This window comes from Hippoglossus stenolepis, chromosome 8 (genome assembly GCF_022539355.2).
Source record: "Hippoglossus stenolepis isolate QCI-W04-F060 chromosome 8, HSTE1.2, whole genome shotgun sequence".
Lineage (NCBI taxonomy): Eukaryota > Metazoa > Chordata > Actinopteri > Pleuronectiformes > Pleuronectidae > Hippoglossus > Hippoglossus stenolepis.
The window spans coordinates 7626671-7647002 of NC_061490.1; the positions used below are offsets into that span (position 1 = coordinate 7626671).

General features: G+C 40.0%; 1 long non-coding RNA gene across 1 annotated transcript; it reads right to left on the reverse strand.

Moving 5' to 3' along the window:
- Positions 1–1397: 1397 nt before the first annotated feature.
- LOC118113147 lies at positions 1398–16279 on the reverse strand. The gene is made up of 4 exons (XR_004697312.2): positions 16203–16279; positions 3245–3421; positions 3055–3156; positions 1398–2960 (listed from the first exon to the last, which is right to left on the reverse strand). It is a non-coding gene; the product is annotated as an uncharacterized LOC118113147 (long non-coding RNA).
- Positions 16280–20332: the final 4053 nt, after the last annotated feature.

Genomic DNA, 20332 nt, shown 5'->3' on the forward strand with positions numbered 1-20332 from the left:
GGGCTTTAACAAGGTGTGACATCCTCTGCCCTTAACCCTCAACAAGAGTAAGGAAAAACTACAACAAAAAATAACTTTTAACAGGGGAAGAAGAGAGTAGAAACCTCAGAGAGAGCCACATGTGAGGATCCCTCTCCCAGGACGGACAGAAGTGCAATAGATGCCACATGTAATGGAGAACATCAGAAAGAAAAGGGTATTTACAGCATTGATTAGAAGAAACAGTTTGTAGCATTATGGAAGGTAAATTAATTGATGGATTATTGTCAGTAATGGCCGAGTATCTGAGGAGACATATTGTATAACAAGCAGTCTTGTTGTAATCATAGTCCACCGTCAGCAGCCACCACGATCATGATCCACCATCACGATCGGCTGCCACCATAGTCCACAGTCATTGTCCACTGCTGCCATCAGGATCCACCATCAGCTGCCACCTCGATCGTGGTCCACCACCACTATCAGATGCCAGCACGATACAGGATCCGCCATTATTATCATGATCTCTGATTCACGAATCACCATCATAATCCACGATGTGGCCGCAGCCGTGGCCCTGGATCTGCGACCGATAAGGCATCGGGACTCCGGGGAAGAAGTCAAGTCAGTAACATGTATTGATGAGACATTCATTTCTTTGATGTGATAAGGAGGGAGAAGATGAAAGAGAAGCCGGAAAGAGAAGCTCCATGTTTCACTACAAATGCAGTACTCAAATGTAAGGACATTATTGAAATTCATTGTCTCGGTATGCACACATACACATGATGGATAGATGGCGTAAAAGTTGTTTAAATATAAAATAGGAACTCCATACACAGCAGCTGATTTTACTGATTTGTTCCTTGTGGCAGGTTTAGGGTGTATTATAGTATTCGCTAAGCCTGGGGCTGCCCATGGCATAGGCCATACGGGAGCTGCCTAGGGCACAAATGCCAGGGGGGGGTACTGCAAGGTCGGCATTTTTTTTCCACAAGTACTTAATCCCGCTGTGAAAATAGGGTAGTGTCACCTTTTATTTCTGCTGTCACTAACTTAATTTTATGAATCATTATTACAGTTACATTAATAATGATAACATTGTCAACAAAACAACCTTCTAATTACAATGATAAACATACTGCGCCCCTCAAAACTGTCAGTTACAAGTTAACATGAAGCAACAAAGGTGTTGTGGACAAAGCAGTCGAGGCACAAAGCACAAGTTTTAAGTTTAAAAAAAGGTCTGGGTTTATTTCTCCAAAAATGTTTAACAATATACAAACTGAAGAAGTCAACCCAATTAACAGACCTAACAAAATGGCAAGGGCAAGATATATACTAACTGACCAAACCAATAAACAAACACAGGAGAGAACTGTAATGGTTTTGTATTCTGAGTGTGTTTATTTGTCTGCCTCTTTATTAAGAGTGTTTTCTGTTTAATTATTACCTTGTGTTTCTTGTATATCCTTGTGTTTATGTTTGTATATGCTTTGTTTCGGTGTCGCATGTTTCCCCTGTGTTCTGTTTCCTGTTTTATTTTGTAGGGCTCTGTTCCTAGTGTGTTTTCTTCACTTCCTGTCTCTGTGATTGTCTGCACCAGTCCTCATGTGTTTCACCTGTGTTCAATTGCCCCTGCCTTCCCTGTGTGTATATAAGTGTCTGTGCTTCCCCTTGTCCTTGTCGGTTCGTTGTCTAAATGTCTGTCTTATGTCCTGTCGTAATCTCCTGTGCTTTTTGTGTCCCTTGTCTCCTGAGCTCCTGTCCTCTGCATCTCCACATAAGCTTCTGGTGTTTTCCCCTATGTGCTTTTGTTTTTTTCTGTTTTGACATTTCGAGATTCCTTTGTTTGTTGTTTAGTTCCTGTTGGACATTCACCTATTAAAAGGACACTTTTTGTTTAAACTCTGCATCCTGGGTCCACCTGCTTCATCGAACCTGACAAGAACAGAAACAGTAACTAAATCTCAAAGATCCCCCCCTATCCCCCCCTATTTAAACTATCCATTAAAAATAAGATTAACTACATGTGTGATTAATGTTGAAAACAATTTGTTGTAAAGGTGCTAGTGAACGTATTCGAAACCTGAACTGTTTTGTGATCTTAAGTGACTGCAAATTAAAGTAACTAAACATGTGGTAGTGATGTGGGTGAATGTGTAACACTAAACCTTTAGACATGTGGCTCTCTCCAACACAATAGGCTACTATGTAATATATAATATAACATACACCATATATACTATATTTTTCCCCCCAGATATTCATTATGAAACTGATTTTTTTTTTTTTTGGAGTGGTGGGTGAAGTGTTTGAGTCAACAAAATACTTAAGGCGTCTCTCAGGGGTAAATAGTCTTGCAGCCAAATCCAATACAATTGAACTAAGTGGGGACCACTTCTTCAGACGAAAAACCGAAAAAAAACATAACATGTCTCCATACTGCTTGTGTGTCGGTGTCATCGAAGTAGGTATTGTTTATCTCCTATCATCTTGACCACTTTCCTCCAGGCTGAAATGTCTTGGAACCTACTTGATGGACTACTATGAAACTTTGTGCACAGCTTATTGATCCCCGGAAGATTAATCTTTGGTTATCCCTTCACTCTTGGTCAGCCCAGCCTGTAGTATGGCTGTAGTCTAACAGACATCATAGTTTATTCACAAAGATCAAGATGGTTTTAACATTGTCCAAGACTGTTTGGTTTTTTAATATAGATATAAATACATTTTTGTTATTTGAATAGTCTTAAAAAATCTTATTTTATTGAACATTTAAGCAAATTTATGGAGTGTGTCAAATTTTCTTTCTGTAGGAACATAAACCTTTCTCTTTCCTAAATCACACAGAATTTACAGTAAGTCTGCCAGTGTATTTGTTTTGGTTTTTTGTGATCTACCTTTCATCTGGACTCACTGTTACTTGGTGTCTGCGTCCTCACGGACAGGTGGTGGTGTCAGAGGTCATATAACCTGATCTGAAACAAGCAGAGTTTAAGGGCATTACCCAGGCATGTTGAGTTTTGTTCGAGTCTAAAATCTCACATTAGTTTTGGGGGGTCCAACCTTTACCTATAAACCCATGATTTGGATTTGAAAAGCAGCAGAAGGATCCTCTTCCAGGTCAGTCAGTCATGTGGCAGATGTCATACGTCATGTTCCCACCTCTTTTGTCTGAGTATCAAATTGAAAGAGGACAAGATGAACACTTTACACAATAGACTCATTTTGTGATTCTTAAGCTACAGTCTTGGTTGATTACTTTTCGAATGGGGATATCCAACCAGCGAGCATCCAGCCCCTTCAGTAAGATGACCTCAGGATCAAAATGTGTGTCCTCAGACTCAGAGCACACATACAGAGCCAGAGTGTATCACCTCTGAAACAGTGGACTTGTTCTTTGTTCCAGTTGGTGATGACAGGAACATCTGGAATGTCCCTGCAGAGAGATAAGAGGGTGATGTGTACGTCTATTAATAGTAATAGATAAAGAGAAGCTTTAAATATGTAAATACAGGTATTTCACACCTTGGGGCAGTTTAGAGTTGTCAGATCAGCTCAATTTGATGTAATGCTGTGCATTTTATACTCTAAATGGACTTTTTATTTTTGTATTTGTATTGTCAGTGTAATTTGTACCTGATTTGTCCATGTTTTTACCTCCACTAATACGATATTAATCTCATTCTGGGAGGAATGATACTTTTCTTAATCTCCTGTTTTCACTTCCAGAATGTTTCCTTGTTTGTTCCCTCGTGAGTGTATCAAGCTTCTTCTTCTTTGTTGGAGAATTCATGCTTCTTCCGCTTCTTGACATAAGGCTTACACAGGAATGTTAATGCAATGACAGAGTGACAACACCTGCATGAATAGATGCCGCTCCTTTAGGAAGTGTATAAGATCTGTCACGGCAGAGATTTGGCTGGTTTTGTTTAAGGGCATAATAACATGCCTCCAGTCATTCTACAAATCTGATGCAAAAAAGTGTTCCCACTGCAGTCACACTGCGATGACATTTTGCACAGGAATTCACGATTCATGATCCATGCAGGTTGAATAATGCTGAGTTTGGTGATCCCTGAGTATAGCGCCACCATGAGGTAATGAACTACTACTCAGAAACCACTCTGTGGGATACATCACCTCCGTCAGCGCGAGAAAACAGTGTGTTGACGTAATGAGAGACTTCTTTGTAACTAGTCTGAATGATTTATCACTTTACATTACAGTGGACAAAAAGAGTAAGTGTTGCAGAGTTATTGAGAAATGAGCTCATGTGTCCCACCTGTAATTATCTGCTTCATACTCCAGGTCTGAGTCATTATTGAAATACTTCCAAACAACATATTGACAGATCCCTCAGTCATTCCCCACACAAGTTTCTTGTGGCACATCGTAAAGTGTTTCCCATGTATGTGCAGATCCGACAAAAGTCCAATATTCACTTTCCCTTTAGCTTTGTTTTACTTCCATTAACTTTATTTTAAAACATCTGGCTCACCATTAACAGCGTCTGTCGGCAGTTTGATACTGACCAGGTGTACCATGGATTTTTCCCACTGAAAACAGCTTCTGCTGCTATTGTAGAAAGGCCTGATAAAAGCTGTGACACTGAAGCAAACAGTATAATTGAAAAAACGTTTCAATAGAATTGATAAAATATCAATATTTTTGATATTTCATTTGATCATAGAGTTCCTTGGAATCTATGGCTGGGGTATATCCTGAAATGCACTGTGAATTTTGGGGCCATATATACACGTATGTGCCTTTTTTTCAACTTTATCCAAACAATTCAGTTTGCCACAGGTAAACTCAATCTACAATCAAGTTGTAGAAATATTTTTGGATAATTAAAAGAAATGGCATTAAGAAAGGGCATACCTCCGCCGAGGCCAAACAGTCCCTAAATTGAATCGAGCCGCACCAAATTTGACACACCCATAAAGATCAGTTTGTTAGTTTTTTTGAAATTCACAATTTTGAAAAACGCCTCTCGCATTGTTAAAGAAAGTGAAAAAAGAAAAAAATGGATCTGCCCCATGTTCAGGATCTCAACCAAAACGTGATCCTGACCCATAAAGCATCCTTCCACTAAATGATGTGGTCATGTGTTCTGTAGTTCCTGGATAATCCTGCAATCAGATAAATAAACAAATGCAGATGAAAACATAACCTCCCTGGCGGAGGTAATTCATCCACAGTTTGGAGACACAACAAAGGGGAATACTTGAGTAAATGAGAGATTTCCCTTTTTTAATATACATTTTTTTATTAAGTTTTAATCATGTTTTCACTTTGGTGGTATGATTTACTGAGTGTACTATAAATTCCATTTAAAAAATGATCTACAACATAATAAAATGTGCAAAGAGTGAATACTTTCTGAAGCCAGTGTTCTCATAAGACATTGAAAAAAATATCAGTTTTAGAGTAATGAGTGATTTTTCTAGCTTCCTCGGGACAGACTGAAATGTCTCTGTGTGTCCAGCTCAATATCACTGCTGTAATCAAGGCTCAATTACTGTCAGTCTGTGGTGGAACCACCAGAGCCAGAAGGGACAATGACTGTCTGAGACTTTCAATATGGCCCCTTTAGTCCTGGTCGTCTGTTTGTCTTTACCTGGAACAGAATCAAACTTCATTTTATGTGTTTAATGTTCCCCTCTTTTGGCACGCTCATCAAACGGGTTGCTTTTTGGAGGTAGCTCAGTAGTATTGCGCATGTTTTCCCAGTGAGATAAGCTTTGTTTGTGTGTGTTTACAGACGTGTGTGTTCTCCCTGTTAGGAAGCCAAAGTGACTGTAGTCTCTCAGAGGACCACGCTGATTGCATATGTGGACAGAAAGCAGACGAGGCTGGAGATATACTGTGCAAAGGCTTAACCACGATGCATGTGTGTGTGTTGGTGCTCATGGGGTGTATGCACACGCAGAAGCATGGTGGTGAATGATTGTGGCAAATACCATGGAGGAGTGGAGAGAAATTAACTCAGAGCAGAATTATAGTGCATTACTAAGTCTGGTTGTGCTGCTGACACAACCCTTTAATTACTTTGACTATGAGTGTCATGGCCGCCTGAATAAAAAAATGTGATGTTCTACTCTGCTAAAACTCTGAACGGTGCCATCTACTTGTAACCACCATGAAATGTCTGGTGGTGTTCAGCAGAACACAAAAAACACAAGTGAAATAAAGTGACATGAAAAGCAAGAGAGGTGCAATCCATACCCTGCATGAAATCAGGGAATGCTTACTTATTACTTTCTAATTACTCCATTTCATAATGATTTCATCATGTCATTTAAACCAGATGATGAAGGATGAGTGGTTAATCTAAATAAGCTGCAGATTGTGTCTCTAATCGTTAGAGTTAGTTGTATAATTTCCTATAGAATGCAGAGATACCTGGAAAAATGCATTTCGAACTATGCATGATGTCATTTTCTAACTTCTTTGTGAGATTTCATGACCTCACTTATCACATGACATCATACGATGGGGAACACATGCTGACCAAAAAGCTTTAGACTCCCTATTAGTTGTAGAGGTACCTCGGAAAATGTATTTTTCAGATCATGTGTGTTGACCTTTGACCTTGAACTTTCACCGATCAGCTCCACAAATTAATAATCCAAAAATAAACCCACAACTAATATTCCCACCAGGTTTGGTGAGAATGTGTCTATGCATTGTTGAGTTATTTTGTACACAAACACACACACACAGAGGTGAACACAATTGCCTGCTTTTAGAGTGTAAATAAAAGAAAAACTGTTAAACAACAAGTAATGAATAAGCACTAGCAGGGGTCACACTTGTGAATGACATGGATGGCACAGCATTATGCATGCAATGTTATGCAATGATGTATTTACCCTGTTGCCCTGCATACCAAGCATGCACCCAGACAGGCACACTGCATTGTAATCATTGAAGACAGTGAGATGGCGAGGCTTCATTCCTCCAGCCTCACTGAACGTCAGCAAGCAGAGTAGCAGAGAAAAGTCTTAGATCACTGTACGCTGACATCTCTGACTGACCCGATAGGAATCCACCGATAAGGAAGAAGAGACGCAGCACATGGAGAGGGCCAAACCAAGTGAGTGAGAAACCACAGGAGTGTCGGATTCAGAAAAACAACGCAAACAAGCTGCCCACATTACAGCCTCGCACGTTCTAGATACGACATGTGATGTATGTTTGTTTACGCATACTATTCTTCATGCCACACTCAGATTTTCCTAATCTCTACCCTTGTTGAGATAAGATCCAATGGCAGTCAGAGGATGGTGAATGATTGTGTGTGTGTGTGTGTGTGTGTGTGTGTGTGTGTGTGTGTGTGTGTGTGTGTGTGTGTGTGTGTGTGTGTGTGTGTGTGTGTGTGTGTGTGTGTGAGTGTGTGTGTGTGTGTGTGTGTGTGTTGGCGAGTAAGTGGACAGCAGAGTGTTGATGGGATCTGTCAGCGTAGCCAGCCGCTGACAGGGAGACAGAGAAACCTGCCCAGTGAGACATGGCTCCTCTGTGTCTCCTCAACTGGAATTCCTGGGAATTCCAGCCAGCTCAGATTGTTATCAGATCCAAAGACACCCTGCCACTCAGCCAAATGTTTTTGTTCTTACAGAGCAAGATAGAATGTGCACCGGAGTTTAGCAAATCACTAACAAATCACACAAACTGTCCTGATGACTTTTTTTCTCTTAGTTTGACCTAATCAACAATATTTTGATATTTACCAGCACCTGCAACAAGGAAAGTCTTTTATTTCCCTGCTTCCTGTTGGCAGCAGTGTGAGCTGTGACCTCATCAGCCTCCTGTCATCCATATTCTTCAATGCTTCAATTTATAAGAGCCTCATGAAAAGTGATATTTTAAATCTAATGTGAATTGATCTGAATGGTCTTTGTTCATGTTGATTTTTGTTGTTGGTATGGCAGTAATGGTAATTTACAGGTGCAACAATAAAAACAAAATATAAAGTGAAGATTCAGACACTGTATAAGATCTTAAAGGTCCAGTGTGTAAGATTTAGGTTAAAGGGATCTATTGGCAAAAATTAAGAAGAAAATAATCATAGCATAATGTTGTTTTCATTGGTGTTTAAAGACTTGAATGTACGAATTGTTGTGTTTTCATTACCTTAACGTGAGCCTTTCATATTTACTTTGGGAGCAGGTTTCCTCTACGGAGGCTGCCATGTTGCACCATGTGTGTACAGTAGCCCTGAATGGACAAACTGATCACAGGCTCTAGAAAAGGCCTTTTGACTTTTTATCATAACTGAAAGCCACCATTGGTGTTGCTACACATTTTGAAGGGGATGGTTAGGTACTCAGTTACAACATGCAACGTCACCACTAGATGTGATCAAATCCTCCCAACTAAACCTTCAAGAGATGCTTTCTTCAGTGCATTTATCAATCTGGACTTGTGATGTCTGAACTTAAACATAGTCAGACACAGAGGACATGAATGATTTTGCCAATAACCCTCAAAAACTCGTCTGAAGGTGCCTTTAAATGACTGAAGTGGCGGTTGGACAGCCTGTGTAAACAAACCTAGATGACAACCTGGTTGTTCAACCTGACTTGTACTGAGACAACAGTTTGTGAACTATTCTCCTTCGGGCTCAATGCAGATACAAGCAGCAGAGAACTTGTATGCACACACAATGGTGCACAGCCTTTTGTCCTGCATGTTTAACTTAAGCAGAATTTAAGTCTGCAGACTTGCTACAGACTTGGCTAATGGCTATCGTGATAGAATGTTTGATTCAATTTCACTAAGTGAAGAGTTGTAACTAGAAAGCCGTCATGTGGTTTTTGTTTATCCTCATCCACAGAGAAAGGGAGAGCGCTGGAAAACTATTTATTTACTATCCATTAGCTAATGATCTGTTAACTTATTAACATAAATTGCCAAATTATACTGTTTATTGGAATTCTGCTATGACTAGTACACATGTTGACTTCCTCCGTTAATAACATGCAATTTTTAAAAGTATTAATTAAAAAATATAACATATATGGTGGTTAGTCCAAAGTGTTCAGTCATCTGGATAACATTCCTCCCAGATGAACATAGCGGTCAGATTTATAACTAGTCTTGTACAAATAGGGTTAGCCTTCAACATAGGATCAAATCTTTGCCCTGACCTATTGTTTTATTTTTATAAGATTGTGGATTCACTCCTGTGGTTTATTGACAAGCAGCTCACAATGACCAGAGCAAAGGCTAAACTACAGCAGTGGTTAATGGCATCAACCACGTGAGGAGCATACCAGTAAAGAAGGATGCAGGAAGCACTAAGCACTGCATTTAATAATGTTTTGTCTTCTTATTGAAACCAATGAGAGATGTGGCATTTGCAAAACAGGTTCAATATTCATGGTAGTTACCTTTTCATACAATTACTCATGATTTATCAAGACTTTTGTGTTTAATAGTGAAAATGTACACATACATCAGGTTACTGCGTTTACAGAAAAGCTTGAAACAGCTATGGCGGTGGCGTTGCAATTCATTTTCAAAATCATATAACAGTTCAATCGAGAGGAAATGTGTTTAATATTGACGGAAAAATAAAGTTTAAATTAGTTCAACATAGATGAAGAAAAGATCAAAAACATGTATATTGAGTTTATTGAGAAAATTTGAGTTAAATAGTTTAGGAAGGACATTGGACACAAGCATTGACCTTATCTGTTATCTTATATGTCAAAGAAAGTTTGTTCAAATCTGAAATAAACCAGCTTTGGTTGGTTTCAGGGACCACAATTGTTTTGATGGTAGATGCTGAAAAAGTCAGAGTTCTTTATTATGGATTTTTTTTTAAAATTTTCTGAGAACTACTTTATAACAGACATAAAGCAGGTACAATGGGGAGCAGTGTGTGAAGAACAAAATGTGGAAAAAACACTACATCTACTTACAGAAATGATGGCAGACATGGCTGTGAAGAGCTGCCAGGATGAAATACACATCGCACCTCCTGAATCAAAGGTTTGGCAATCAGTGGGAGCCTCCTTTCCAGTAACCTGGAATAAACTTTCCCTACATGGCTGAATATGATACTCCCAATAATTAGACCCCACCCTGCCCACATAGCAAATTTGTTTTTATGAACGCAGATTTGGCCCACACTGTCGCACTGCAACACTGTCATCTCACCAACATACAATGTGGAATGATGGCACTTGGGGCCTGCTCCTATTTGCCACATCTGGCGAGATTGGCCCATAGGAAGCCATAGCAGTACCGCATGTCAACCAAAAGTGTCCAGAATTCTGCTTGTGCTGATTGGCCCATTTTCACCATTCACCACATGGGCCACTTTAGGTTCACATCCAGATTACACCTTGCTGAGAGCACTGCATGTTTGCCAAAGTGAAACTGGCCCATATCTCTATGCTTTTTGGGTCTGGTCCCCCTTTTCTAAAACAGGAACCATTACCCCATTCTGCCACTCCACAGGTACTGTCCCCAACCTCAGAAAGCTCGACAAGGGGTACGGGTGAAGCCTCCCCCAAGTCTTGAGAATCTGTCTCATCCACAGATGTATTGGACATCTTTTTGCCTTTCCATACCAGGGTCAACTAATCGTTTCCCAGACCTTCCTTGAGGCCAACCAAATGATTTTTTCTCAATAGCCTGTGAACTACTTGCACACCTGAGTTTTTGCTTCCACAACTGCTGAAGCTGCAGCCCTTCAGTATAGACCCCAGGGCCAAACAGCCACTTAAAGGCCTCCTTCCTCAGCCTGATGGCTTCCCTCATTTTTGCTTGTTGTTGATTGTAAGGTACTTAGATTTTTTGTGTGCTTTTTTCCATGTCAGTAATCAGTGTGCCGCTGCCACGATTCACAAGACAAACTGACACTTATGGAAAAAAGTAAGGTTCTGTGTGGTCCATTATCATGAACCCAAATTTTAATAAAAATTGTCAGACAAGAGCGTTTTGGTGCAATATTGTTGAATTTCTATGATGTCAGAACAAGCCTGAGGGTGTAGGTGGGTGGCTTCATTTTACACACACACATTTTACGGCATATTTGTTAGTAATGCTAGTTGTCTACTACATGTAAAACATTGCCTCCATCATCATCTATGTAACCTGCATGTGCTTGACAACTGTTCCATAAAGCTGTCGGAGGTAGTGAACAGTCAATTTGCGATTGTAAGTGTAGTTGAATATATGTTTATGGATGTGTGAACTTCTATCATGTTTCCCACTAAATGGCAAAACAATAACTGTTGGAGCTTAAAGCTTCTCATCTTTAATTCATGGGCATCTCCGCAACATTTTGACATGTATACAGGTGTTTGAGGTGTGTGTGTTGTGTAGCAGAACAAACCGTTCATCTGATCAGTCAACACATTAGAGCTAATCATTCCCATCTATACTGTGTGCTTGGATCATACTCCATTTTCACATTGTTGAAAGGTTCATCCTCACCAATGAATCTCCCTGTCTATCAAACACACAATGATCTGATTAAATGACCCTTAAACTCCCGACCTCTCACATCTGTGTGTACAAACCTTTGTTGTACAAATCAAGCTTCATTACACCCTCCATTTTCCCCAATCAAATACCTTTTGATCTCCAAGCAGCTGGCTGTGTGTTTACCTGTAACAGATTCCATTTTGGAAACACAAATGAAAACTGAAGACATGGAGCAACATTTGAAAAATTGTTTGCAGATGTGATTTTTTTTATAGGGTCTAAGATTTGTATCAAGGCCTCCCTTTGATAAACCTGCCCAACAAAAGGAAACATTTACTCCTCTGCACAGGCTCCAAACATTTTTTCTCCAACCCAGCTCCAGCTGCATATATAAAGACACTTCTGAATGATCCAGCCTTCCTGTCTATTTGGCAGCACATCTATTAGTTCAGCTGCTAGGTTGACTTGGATAGATGACACACTGGCTTCCCCCCCACCCTTGTGCCTCTCTTATTCAGTATGGACATATGCATCTGGAAACAGCCACAGAGCTTAGTTGACCAGGGCTTTAACAAACACCTGACCTCAACATTACAGAGGCAAACCAGGAGACAACTGTGACTATGAGATGAGAAAACTCATGAGTGACAGGGTATCATATGTGGTGTGTGCACATTTTATCTCTATAACCTTATGAGAGTCAATATTGGCTGTCACTAGCCAAAATTAATTAAATATACTAAAATTAATTTTCATGGCATTATCAAAAAAGAATGACCACAGTAAATGTTCCCTTCAGACTAAATTTGTCCAGCCCACAAACATGCTGCAATGTTAAATAGACTGCATGTAGCACTTCTCTAGTCTCAGCAACCCCTCAAAGCGCTTTACACTTAGTCACCCATTCGCACACACATATATACAGCGTTTCTATATGTCACACTTTTTCACTCATCATTCACACACAGACAGAATAGCTGTCGGGGGCAATTTGGGGTTCAGTGTCTGTTTGTGCTGCCTCCTGAGCCAACTAAGAATAAAATGTACAGTTAATCCTAAGGGTGCTGTTGAAGGAAAGGATGTGGGGTCATAAAATCAAATAGGTTCATGCTCTTTGGAGCATTCACATGTTTTTACATTACATGTCATTTGGCTGATGCTTTTATCCAAAGCGACACCAATTAGTGCATTCAACATCTATGAGGGGCCATTCAGGGTTCAGCATCTTGCCAATGGACACTGCGGCATGGGCTGGGCTTCGAGCCGCCAACCTTCTTTTTGAGCCGCCACAGGCAGCAGAACTGCCATTTGTTTCTCACACCCTGATTAATAAGCCATGTAGTATCTTTTAGGCAGATATTTTCTGTAGCTCTTTTGTAAAGAGTACAGCACCTGAAACCAGCTCAATTTTATTGTATGGCATAGGTATTTTAAAATGTTCGGTGACATTTCACAGAATATTTAAACAGTTTATAGAGTTTCATATAAAACAAAACATGTTTACAGGACACCAGGAAGCTGTCAGTGTCAGTTTTTTGCAGATATATAGATTAATAACACCCAATTAAATTAATTTAGTTAGGTACGACTATCCTTCCTTCTCATGTCAGATACAATGGTGAGTGAGGAATTGCTCACCTGTGATAAAGTGCACAGTGAACTGCCATACACATACAGTATTGAGGAGGATTTAAGGTGGAGTGAGAGGTCTGTTTATCACCATAGGCCTTACACTCTTAAGTGTCCTTAAAAATATCTTACTTTTTGTTTTGTCACCATTTTGTCACTAACAAAATTGTATTTTATGTATCAACTGTGAACTGATGTCATATAAAATAGTATCATCATCATACAAAATTAAAAGCAGAGAGAGAGAGAGAGAGAGACCAAGAACTGTTCCTTGTGGAACACCATACTTAACACTTGCTTAAGTGAAAAAATACAAATGTTTGTTTTCTGGGAAATATACAGTATGTACAGCAGCTACTGTGTGAAATTCAAAGCGTTTGGCCCAAATATGTCAGGGATCACCAAAACCACATCATCCTAATGGCACCATCATCCACTGAAAACTTCATAGAAATGAATCAAGGATTCCTTGTCATGGGTAATGTGCAGGCCAAGAGCCAATGAGCAACCTGACAATTTCATAGGCAATGTGTTTGCATATAAAGTCAATGTGTCTTTAATTTGCTATCTTGCTTCATCTTGTAAATGTTTGGTCTGTAAACTGAACGTTTGTTTCAAATATATTGAGCAACTTCATACCATCTGTTATTGTTTCCCTTTCATCTCACTTTTATATAACACAACTTAACAATATAGGTTCCCTGGGATTTTCCCTTTTCTATGTTTTCTGAAAACCAGCAGCTTGGCCTCTTTATGAACTCAGGCATGACGTGCTATAAATTTCTTGAAGAGACATTCTATATTCCTTTCCTTAGCAGCAAGTCCAAGAAGAATCACATGCTAATGAGATTTTATTAGGCAGGTTGTGAACTAACTCTTCTTGGGTAACCGAAGTACATACATTGTATAGATCGCGTATTGTTTAAACAGTAATATTCTTTAGATTGAACTTTACATGAACAGAAAAAACACTTGTACTCCAGACAGTTTGGCTTTTGTGTAATTTAATGTTGTACTTTTCTAATCACATCCTGCTTTTCACCGTTCGAACCCGTAACTCAATAAGTGCAGTGTTTGGAATAGAGGATGTCATGTGTGTCTCATCAGTTTATCTTTAGGGACAGTTGTAGTCTGGTCTCAGCTCAATGGCTCATTGTTCAGTGACACAGGTTTTCTTTATGAAATTGAAAAAATCTTATCACGCTGCCACTTGGATGTAAAAATTCATCATTTTGCCTCATCATTCATTAGTTTGCTCAGCACTGCTTCTCATTATTGTAATTCAACTTGTCAGTTACTGTGAGTTTATGGAAGGTTGAATTGAAACAGAGCAGGCAACATATTACCATTTTGATCGCATTACTTTGCTGTATCTCTAAAGGGGTGAAGACAAACACAATTTTTTTGAATCATCGCAACATTTTATGTGAGGAAATATAAACAATGAAGACTTATGGTGTTTATCTTGAAAATTCTTCAGGAAGATAAAATTGTTTAGCCAATATCCTGCCACACAGAACAATATGTGATAGTGTACAAAATATGCTGATGCATCATACAAGAAAATGTATTTCTGTTTTAGTTCACGTTACCCATTTTGACCAAATACAGCCCTGTGTGAAAACCCCCCCACAGCCCTGCCATTCACTTAGAAGGAGCCAGTCTACAAGAGCAGCAACACAGTCTCAACTGTTGGATCAACATGATGTTATCTCGCTAGGCACTGCATTGACCAATGATGCAAAGACACATTCCTGGTAGATTATTCTATAAATGCATATTTACCACCAAATAAAGCATAAATAATAAACGTTAAAGTATTTGACATTTGACATTGACTTGTGGTCCTTTAACCTCAGCACCTGGTGTATTTCTACTTAATTCAAAACACAGAACAGCAGATGAAGGGCTGAGGTCAAAGCTCGGTGAAGCATCAGGCAACATCTGCCCCCGTAGCTGGGTAACTCCCTGTTGATATGCAAGGAGATCTATCAGATTGTTTTGGAGCTCGTCCTGTGTGGAGCCTGACCAAAGTTGTTACAAGTGTTATGAAGTTAAAAAGTAAGTTACATAGGTGGTTTATATGCACAAAGTGTAAAACTCACTGCACAATAACACAGTTAAACACACATTGTGGTAGTGTGGATGATGTACAGTCAGGATGTAGATTGCCTTTCAACTCTGACCTCTAGTGTTCAATACGTAGCACATGCCAAGAATTTCCCACAGTGCATGTTTTCCCAATCAGTCAGTTTTTGCCTTAACTGTGAACCCTTTTACTTGTTGGACAAGAAGAACAGGAAGTATTATTCATGCTACTATTACAACAATTTAAACATAATGTCCACTTCATTCACCCTGAATAGTTTGTGCTTGTGTCATAGAATGTTGTGTGATAGTTTTCCAGAGTCAACTTGTGTGCGTGTGTCCTTGTGACAATGGCACAAATGCACGGCACTGGAAATAGCACTGAGGTCACGACTTGTACTCTTGTGGAGTTGAAAGGTATGTGCTAATCCATCTGACCTTCGCAGGGCAGCACAAGGACAAAAACAGAGTCACCGAAGGGGTTAGGGTGCCAAACGGATCTGGCAGGAGTTCACAGCGACTCAATCTCTGCAACAAAGCAGGCCAACTGAAAACCAATTTAGCCCACCCAAGGTCATGGCTTGTACGCAGCTGGAGCAAAGACAGTAGCAATTTTTTTCTGCATTGAAACCTAAACAATCCCCACTAGTTGTTAAATGGGTGTAAAATATTTTCAAATGCGAATTGTTACATATTATTCTGTAAAAACCACACAAGGAGCCAACATGTTACTCGCGTGATTTGAAATTCGAAACACACCATGGTTTAAAGGTTTCTTTTCCCATTTACTTTGACTTACATGTGCTGGAGAGCTCATGGTCAGTGGAGACTTGTCTTTGATCTTCACTGTGGTTTCTGAGTGATGATGTGAGATGGAGAGTGAAGCAGACTCATGCACCACAACAAACACACAAGGATCAGCAGACAGGAGGGTGACACAAAACCAATGGCCATTAATGTCCCCTGTCCTTGTCAGCAGCTCCTGAAGGCTTAGTGGGTCATTAGATACAGAAGTAGAAACAACATACTGACAATTTCAGTTGATGTTGAAACCTTACCACTAGTGGGGCCAAAAAGGAGCAGTTTGTCCTAACAGTAAAATTCATCCATCTGATCCATCTATACTCCATTATCTATTCCACTTATCCTTTGAGTGTCACAGGAGGCTGGAGCCAATCCCAGCTGACATTGGGCAACAGCTGACCACCTGCCCAGGCAGAGTCCACCCTGGGTTGACACGTAGAGACAAACAACCGTTCAAACCAACGGGGAATGTCGAGTCCCCAAATAGCCTAAGCTGCATTTCTTTTGACCCTGGGAGGTTGCTGGTGTACCCAGAGAAAACCCACACAGAGGACATGCAAAGTCCAAACAGAAAGGCCAACAGGATTGAAGCCAGAGCCTTGTTGCTGCGAGAAAAGCTGGGCCACCCTCACAGTAACAGTATCTGGCCATTTTGTAATCAAAAGGTTTACATATGTTTTAAAGTTTTGGGTCTTTTTGGTGTCTGACTTGTTATTATCAATGACTGCAGCGGATTGAATAGTAGATGAGTGGCCTTGTCCCACTTGTTCAAACCAGTTTCAACAAACCAATATAAACAAGCAGGCGTTCATTTGAGCCAAACCAAACAATTAAGCTCTGCAGGCAATTATTGGAAGAGATAGTAACATGTCAAGACACAAGTTCAACTTCCTACTTTCTGTTTCTCTTCTTGCCTCCAACACTATATCGCTTTCAGTCGTTTGGTTGTACTTGGGTCTTTACAATCTCATACAATCTAATCATATCACGGATGGAAGTTTGACCTCATACAGGCTGGAGACAGTTCAGATTTCACATTTTATATGTAAGTAAGAATTTACGAATAGATTTGTTTGGGGAGGAAATTGTTATAATACAAGAGTCCTAAAACAGGCATAATGGATAAAGTGCAGCATATGGACTTTTTTTTCGTTGATAAACATGGTAAGAAATGTGGGTTTACAAGCATCCCTCTATAACTGCAACTCTGCAAAGTGTGACAAAGAGCGTCAGTGGGACATGCTTAGGCATAATGACGTGCATCTTAAGTTTGTAATGAAAATATATTGTCTATTGCAATATACGGCTTAATCAGTAAGTGCAATAATTGGGTTAGTGTTAGGGTTGTGCAATAATTTCAGATACATACCAATCCTGCCTATTCATTAAAGTGGCCAATTATGTTCAGTAGAACATAATTGGAACATAACAACAATTAGAGGTTAAAGGTATCTATCTTTCCCTCTTTTTTACCACTGTCTACTTTTCTACTATCTGTGCTCTTACCTGGAAAAAAAAAGAAACCACCCCAAATGCTGGTGTAAGTGACGCTATTCAAACGTGATGAGCGGAGCATTGTTTGGCAACATATGGAGATTTTTATTCAGAAAGAATCACACCGATTATACATTTAGATCCTTTCCACTACAACAAAAGACTAACTCATTACATTTCACACATATTAGCCAAACCAGTCTCCCAATCACACACTAAATAGGCCTACGACTGTTTTCTTAGAACTCACATTTTCATGTAGTAATAGTGCCGTCCCAACTCTACCATTCTTTTATTTCTTCATCATGACGGAGGGTAATGGTGGAGCCTGATTTGCATGTGCAAACCTGGCTTGCATTCAGGACACTGCATGTGCTCTCAGCTTGGGAGTCATACACTGAAAACCCACATGGAGGTCAAGCTTTTTGCCTTTTCTTCTTTCGTCTTCCACACACAACACAGTTGTTATATTAACATGTTTGCCTTTGAAATGGTCCAGGGTCAGGCCCCCCGTTGATATTAAGACCCTTTAAATCAGTGGTGCTGGTGCCCGATTGGCACGCTACACTGCCCTGAAACCAAAGCCTGAGCGCCGCAGCCTCGTTTGCGCCGATGCTCGGTTGTGAAACGCATGATTATGCAAACAGGCTGTTTACCCTGGATTACAATCAATATCTAGGTGCCCTGTGAGATTTGTATTAAAGCGAGCGGCAGCAGGAGGTTTTACTCTGTGAAGTGGGCAACGGCTGGGTGGAACAGCAAGCAAGACTGTGAGTGCCAGATAAAAGATGAATTATAGATATCCAGCCCCAGGGCTAAACGTGGAGGTGGGTGGGGTGGGGGTACTGCGGCGTGGTGGGGGGAGGCAGTGCATGTCTTCAGTCATAACTCTCAGTGGTAGAGCTCAAAAGGTGAAAAGGTGGGCATATGTGTAGAAAGCAGATAAATTATAGGATGCATTTTTTAGGTAAGAAGGAGAGATGCAGATGCATGGCTCATTTATCATGCTGTGAATTATGGAAAAAAAGAGGTTCAAGAGGCTGAGATGTGTCAGGGACAAGGATTTTCTCCAGTAGAACAGAATTACGATTTGGAGCTGCTCAACTTCAAACACATCGCAATACCTCAGAGAATGACGGGCATGTAATTTCAACACTGTGTTAGATGTGCTGGCTCCAACTCTGATGCTGTAGCTGTGCAAAAGTTATTAAATGTATACCAGCTATTAGAATGACATGAGTTTCACTGAGCTCTGCACAGGATGGTGCAGTCCAGATTCCCAGGTGAACCTCCATAACTCCTTTACGAGTCTTTGATATTTTTGCAGGCCCATACAACCGAGGCAATTACTAAAATTCATCAGCAAGCCTCAGTGATGTGATACCACTGCAAGTATTGTATTTTATCGGACTATTGTATTTTATGTGTACTACAGATGACTGTTTTCTTTGATATCTAGTGTGGGAAAAAAAATGTACATTGCATTTTTCTCATCTGTCGTTAGCATGCATTAGTTCAGAGCTCAGTGAACATCCCCCCAAATCTGGCAGTTTAATAAATAATTCTCTATATGAAGAAATTGTTTATATTCAACATCCATATCTGATACAGCTGAAAATGTTCTTAGTCGGGTACAGTCCCAGTTGGCAGTATATTACAGTATAAGTAGCACAGCTCAGTCTTTATTTACAGAATAACAAAAACAGGCAATCATAGATACTCAAGATATAACTACACCTCCAATAATATTCCTTCATGTGCATTTCATAATCAGTAAAAGACAAGAGACCACCAATTCAACGAACTAATCGAAATAACAATTTCCAAATGCAATCTACCTCCAAATGCATTTACTGATAAAAATCCATATTATTAGTGCTGCTGTTTAATTTCTGACATATTGAGCTAACTTATTGTTTCACAATTTTTTGCATTACTGATGCAGAAATGTGGCTCATATGCTCCTGAATGTGACAACGTTCTGAAACTGGCCATGGGGTGGCGCTACTGGGAGTTTCTGTCAAGTTAAAAATGTTACCGTTTAACGGTATCAAACTCAGTAGTTTTATTTATGTCTCAGTTTGTACAGGTCAGCCAAATTTGGAAGCAATAGGATGAGTTACAGCAGGCTTACAAATGTAAGATTCCTCAGTCATGGACAACGATACATGATATCTCAAGTAAAGCCTATGGGCAGTACTTTGGGACATGGTGGTGTTATTTTTGCCATTTTTGAGTACTAGCTCAGTGTTTGTTTTGAGTCCCACGAAGCAAAATTCTTTTGGCCCAAATTTGGCGCACATCCCACACATCCCACATCCAGCCCACATACCGCATGGAATGATGGCACTTAGACGGTCTGCTCCCGTTTGCCAGATCCGGGCCACAATTAAGCCATAGCAGTACTGCATGTCAACCAAAGGTGCCAAAGTTGGCCAAATTTGTTTTGTGCTATTTGGGGCATAGTCACCATTTACTACAAGGGCAACTTGAAGTTCACATCCAGATCACACCTGACCTATAGAGCACCGTGTGTTTGCCAAAAAACACGATATGTTTGCCCATATCCGTATATGCTATCTGGGGTGGGCTGTTATCCTGGCCTTTGGTAATACTGTTATTGTATGTTAATATTATACATAGTGTATGAAAATGATTTCATTTTGATTCAATTCATAAAAATATTTTCTGGTGCTTTTTTGATGTGTCAGGCACAGTAACAGTCTACTGTCTTTTACACCTATACACATCTCTTTCCCTATGTGGTGTTCCCACTGGTGTATTGTGTTTCTCTACAACGTCTGTGAAATGTAAGCCAAAGCTTCACGGCACCGCTTTATTTTAGCCCTCCTTTTCTTTCACCCTGTAGGCCCTGTCTCTTCCACACTTC